The sequence below is a fragment of the Garra rufa genome, chromosome 1, assembly GCF_049309525.1.
Source record: "Garra rufa chromosome 1, GarRuf1.0, whole genome shotgun sequence".
Classification (NCBI taxonomy): Eukaryota; Metazoa; Chordata; class Actinopteri; order Cypriniformes; family Cyprinidae; genus Garra; species Garra rufa.
The window spans coordinates 91,752,936-91,757,935 of NC_133361.1; the positions used below are offsets into that span (position 1 = coordinate 91,752,936).

General features: G+C 40.6%; 8 non-coding genes across 8 annotated transcripts in view; all 8 read left to right on the forward strand.

Annotated features, from left to right (window-relative positions):
* The first annotated feature begins 598 nt into the window (after window positions 1-598).
* On the forward strand, window positions 599-717 carry LOC141296150 (5S ribosomal RNA). The gene has a single exon (XR_012341199.1). It is a non-coding gene; the product is annotated as a 5S ribosomal RNA (ribosomal RNA).
* Window positions 718-801: 84 nt separating this feature from the next.
* Window positions 802-920, forward strand: LOC141346770 (5S ribosomal RNA). Its single transcript, XR_012357249.1, has one exon. It is a non-coding gene; the product is annotated as a 5S ribosomal RNA (ribosomal RNA).
* Window positions 921-1,721: 801 nt separating this feature from the next.
* Window positions 1,722-1,840, forward strand: LOC141346776 (5S ribosomal RNA). Its single transcript, XR_012357250.1, has one exon. It is a non-coding gene; the product is annotated as a 5S ribosomal RNA (ribosomal RNA).
* Window positions 1,841-1,924: 84 nt separating this feature from the next.
* Window positions 1,925-2,043, forward strand: LOC141346782 (5S ribosomal RNA). Its single transcript, XR_012357251.1, has one exon. It is a non-coding gene; the product is annotated as a 5S ribosomal RNA (ribosomal RNA).
* An 801-nt stretch (window positions 2,044-2,844) lies between these two features.
* On the forward strand, window positions 2,845-2,963 carry LOC141346795 (5S ribosomal RNA). Its single transcript, XR_012357253.1, has one exon. It is a non-coding gene; the product is annotated as a 5S ribosomal RNA (ribosomal RNA).
* An 801-nt stretch (window positions 2,964-3,764) lies between these two features.
* LOC141346801 (5S ribosomal RNA) lies at window positions 3,765-3,883 on the forward strand. The gene has a single exon (XR_012357254.1). It is a non-coding gene; the product is annotated as a 5S ribosomal RNA (ribosomal RNA).
* An 801-nt stretch (window positions 3,884-4,684) lies between these two features.
* Window positions 4,685-4,803, forward strand: LOC141346809 (5S ribosomal RNA). The gene has a single exon (XR_012357255.1). It is a non-coding gene; the product is annotated as a 5S ribosomal RNA (ribosomal RNA).
* An 84-nt stretch (window positions 4,804-4,887) lies between these two features.
* Window positions 4,888-5,000, forward strand: part of LOC141346815 (5S ribosomal RNA) — a 119-nt gene continuing 6 nt past the window's right edge. Inside the window, exon 1 of the ribosomal RNA XR_012357256.1 lies at window positions 4,888-5,000. This exon is cut by the window's right edge and continues 6 nt beyond it. This is a non-coding gene — a ribosomal RNA (5S ribosomal RNA).

Below are 5,000 nucleotides of genomic sequence, written 5' to 3' on the forward strand. Positions count from 1 at the left end.
CAGGAAGCAGGAAGTACAACTGTATAAGAGAGCAGCATGACAAACAAAGGACAGTCACCAAACTGTTGGATTGAGGAGTTGCTAATTTTAGAGCTCACCTTTCCATTCACCACCTGCAAACTTTGGATTACACTTTCTGTGGATTGTATATACACTGGTGGACACTCACATTGGACTTATCAACACACTGGGGTTCTTGGACTGTTTTTAGGGTATGGACAAATGAACTGTATTCTTTTAACAGAGTTTACCTGTTTTTAGGGTATGGACAAATGAAATGTATTCTTTTAACAGAGTTTACCTAGTTTTATCGTGTTGTTTTAAAGTCTTTTATGTGAACCTTGTAAATACACCAAATCTATTTAAACCAATTTTCTTTTATGTCTCATTCTTTTAACCACTAGTCATCTCTTACAGTTAAATCTGACCCCATTTTAGTCTTGTAACTCGGCTGATAAGGCCGATTGTTACACTTTTATGGGAGACCGCCTGGGAATACCAGGTGCTGTAAGCTTTTGCCTTTTCTTCACTATTTATATAATATGCTGGCTTTTACGGAGGCTGATCTTTAAATAGCCCACTTTTTGGAGCAGCCCTCGTTTATGGCCATACCGCGCTGAGAGCGCCCGATCTCGTCTGATCTCGGAAGCTAAGCAGCGTCGGGCCTGGTTAGTACTTGGATGGGAGACCGCCTGGGAATACCAGGTGCTGTAAGCTTTTGCCTTTTCTTCACTATTTATATAATATGCTGGCTTTTACGGAGGCTGATCTTTAAATAGCCCACTTTTTGGAGCAGCCCTCGCTTATGGCCATACCGCGCTGAGAGCGCCCGATCTCGTCTGATCTCGGAAGCTAAGCAGCGTCGGGCCTGGTTAGTACTTGGATGGGAGACCGCCTGGGAATACCAGGTGCTGTAAGCTTTTGCCTTTTCTTCACTATTTATATAATATGCTGGCTTTTAGAAAGACGTGTTTTACCGCTCTATTTATTACAATCATTTACATGTATTATAGAGTTTTAAGTGTTTTACATGTTTTTTAGGCCATTTTATTACTCTTAACATTTTAAGTGTATGTGTCTTTAATAAATGGATGGTTGGCCTGTCATGTGACTAGACACATGACAGGAAGCAGGAAGTACAACTGTATAAGAGAGCAGCATGACAAACAAAGGACAGTCACCAAACTGTTGGATTGAGGAGTTGCTAATTTTAGAGCTCACCTTTCCATTCACCACCTGCAAACTTTGGATTACAATTTCTGTGGATTGTATATACACTGGTGGACACTCACATTGGACTTATCAACACACTGGGGTTCTTGGACTGTTTTTAGGGTATGGACAAATGAACTGTATTCTTTTAACAGAGTTTACCTGTTTTTAGGGTATGGACAAATGAACTGTATTCTTTTAACAGAGTTTACCTAGTTTTATCGTGTTGTTTTAAAGTCTTTTATGTGAACCTTGTAAATACACCAAATCTATTTAAACCAATTTTCTTTTATGTCTCATTCTTTTAACCACTAGTCATCTCTCACAGTTAAATCTGACCCCATTTTAGTCTTGTAACTCGGCTGATAAGGCCGATTGTTACACTTTTATGGGAGACCACCTGGGAATACCAGGTGCTGTAAGCTTTTGCCTTTTCTTCACTATTTATATAATATGCTGGCTTTTACGGAGGCTGATCTTTAAATAGCCCACTTTTTGGAGCAGCCCTCGCTTATGGCCATACCGCGCTGAGAGCGCCCGATCTCGTCTGATCTCGGAAGCTAAGCAGCGTCGGGCCTGGTTAGTACTTGGATGGGAGACCGCCTGGGAATACCAGGTGCTGTAAGCTTTTGCCTTTTCTTCACTATTTATATAATATGCTGGCTTTTACGGAGGCTGATCTTTAAATAGCCCACTTTTTGGAGCAGGCCTCGCTTATGGCCATACCGCGCTGAGAGCGCCCGATCTCGTCTGATCTCGGAAGCTAAGCAGCGTCGGGCCTGGTTAGTACTTGGATGGGAGACCGCCTGGGAATACCAGGTGCTGTAAGCTTTTGCCTTTTCTTCACTATTTATATAATATGCTGGCTTTTAGAAAGACGTGTTTTACCTCTCTATTTATTACAATCATTTACATGTATTATAGAGTTTTAAGTGTTTTACATGTTTTTTAGGCCATTTTATTAATCTTAACATTTTAAGTGTATGTGTCTTTAATAAATGGATGGTTGGCCTGTCATGTGACTAGACACATGACAGGAAGCAGGAAGTACAACTGTATAAGAGAGCAGCATGACAAACAAAGGACAGTCACCAAACTGTTGGATTGAGGAGTTGCTAAATTTAGAGCTCACCTTTCCATTCACCATCTGCAAACTTTGGATTACACTTTCTGTGGATTGTATATACACTGGTGGACACTCACATTGGACTTATCAACACACTGGGGTTCTTGGACTGTATTTAGGGTATGGACAAATGAACTGTATTCTTTTAACAGAGTTTACCTGTTTTTAGGGTATGGACAAATGAACTGTATTCTTTTAACAGAGTTTACCTAGTTTTATCGTGTTGTTTTAAAGTCTTTTATGTGAACCTTGTAAATACACCAAATCTATTTAAACCAATTTTCTTTTATGTCTCATTCTTTTAACCACTAGTCATCTCTCACAGTTAAATCTGACCCCATTTGAGTCTTGTAACTCGGCTGATAAGGCCGATTGTTACACTTTTATGGGAGACCGCCTGGGAATACCAGGTGCTGTAAGCTTTTGCCTTTTCTTCACTATTTATATAATATGCTGGCTTTTACGGAGGCTAATCTTTAAATAGCCCACTTTTTGGAGCAGCCCTCGCTTATGGCCATACCGCGCTGAGAGCGCCCGATCTCGTCTGATCTCGGAAGCTAAGCAGCGTCGGGCCTGGTTAGTACTTGGATGGGAGACCGCCTGGGAATACCAGGTGCTGTAAGCTTTTGCCTTTTCTTCACTATTTATATAATATGCTGGCTTTTAGAAAGACGTGTTTTACCGCTCTATTTATTACAATCATTTACATGTATTATAGAGTTTTAAGTGTTTTACATGTTTTTTAGGCCATTTTATTACTCTTAACATTTTAAGTGTATGTGTCTTTAATAAATGGATGGTTGGCCTGTCATGTGACTAGACACATGACAGGAAGCAGGAAGTACAACTGTATAAGAGAGCAGCATGACAAACAAAGGACAGTCACCAAACTGTTGGATTGAGGAGTTGCTAATTTTAGAGCTCACCTTTCCATTCACCACCTGCAAACTTTGGATTACACTTTCTGTGGATTGTATATACACTGGTGGACACTCACATTGGACTTATCAACACACTGGGGTTCTTGGACTGTTTTTAGGGTATGGACAAATGAACTGTATTCTTTTAACAGAGTTTACCTGTTTTTAGGGTATGGACAAATGAACTGTATTCTTTTAACAGAGTTTACCTAGTTTTATCGTGTTGTTTTAAAGTCTTTTATGTGAACCTTGTAAATACACCAAATCTATTTAAACCAATTTTCTTTTATGTCTCATTCTTTTAACCACTAGTCACCTCTCACAGTTAAATCTGACCCCATTTTAGTCTTGTAACTCGGCTGATAAGGCCGATTGTTACACTTTTATGGGAGACAGCCTGGGAATACCAGGTGCTGTAAGCTTTTGCCTTTTCTTCACTATTTATATAATATGCTGGCTTTTACGGAGGCTGATCTTTAAATAGCCCACTTTTTGGAGCAGCCCTCGCTTATGGCCATACCGCGCTGAGAGCGCCCGATCTCGTCTGATCTCGGAAGCTAAGCAGCGTCGGGCCTGGTTAGTACTTGGATGGGAGACCGCCTGGGAATACCAGGTGCTGTAAGCTTTTGCCTTTTCTTCACTATTTATATAATATGCTGGCTTTTAGAAAGACGTGTTTTACCGCTCTATTTATTACAATCATTTATATGTATTATAGAGTTTTAAGTGTTTTACATGTTTTTTAGGCCATTTTATTACTCTTAACATTTTAAGTGTATGTGTCTTTAATAAATGGATGGTTGGCCTGTCATGTGACTAGACACATGACAGGAAGCAGGAAGTACAACTGTATAAGAGAGCAGCATGACAAACAAAGGACAGTCACCAAACTGTTGGATTGAGGAGTTGCTAATTTTAGAGCTCACCTTTCCATTCACCACCTGCAAACTTTGGATTACACTTTCTGTGGATTGTATATACACTGGTGGACACTTACATTGGACTTATCAACACACTGGGGTTCTTGGACTGTTTTTAGGGTATGGACAAATGAACTGTATTCTTTTAACAGAGTTTACCTGTTTTTAGGGTATGGACAAATGAAATGTATTCTTTTAACAGAGTTTACCTAGTTTTATCGTGTTGTTTTAAAGTCTTTTATGTGAACCTTGTAAATACACCAAATCTATTTAAACCAATTTTCTTTTATGTCTCATTCTTTTAACCACTAGTCATCTCTTACAGTTAAATCTGACCCCATTTTAGTCTTGTAACTCGGCTGATAAGGCCGATTGTTACACTTTTATGGGAGACCGCCTGGGAATACCAGGTGCTGTAAGCTTTTGCCTTTTCTTCACTATTTATATAATATGCTGGCTTTTACGGAGGCTGATATTTAAATAGCCCACTTTTTGGAGCAGCCCTCGCTTATGGCCATACCGCGCTGAGAGCGCCCGATCTCGTCTGATCTCGGAAGCTAAGCAGCGTCGGGCCTGGTTAGTACTTGGATGGGAGACCGCCTGGGAATACCAGGTGCTGTAAGCTTTTGCCTTTTCTTCACTATTTATATAATATGCTGGCTTTTACGGAGGCTGATCTTTAAATAGCCCACTTTTTGGAGCAGCCCTCGCTTATGGCCATACCGCGCTGAGAGCGCCCGATCTCGTCTGATCTCGGAAGCTAAGCAGCGTCGGGCCTGGTTAGTACTTGGATGGGAGACCGCCTGGGAATACCAGGTGCTG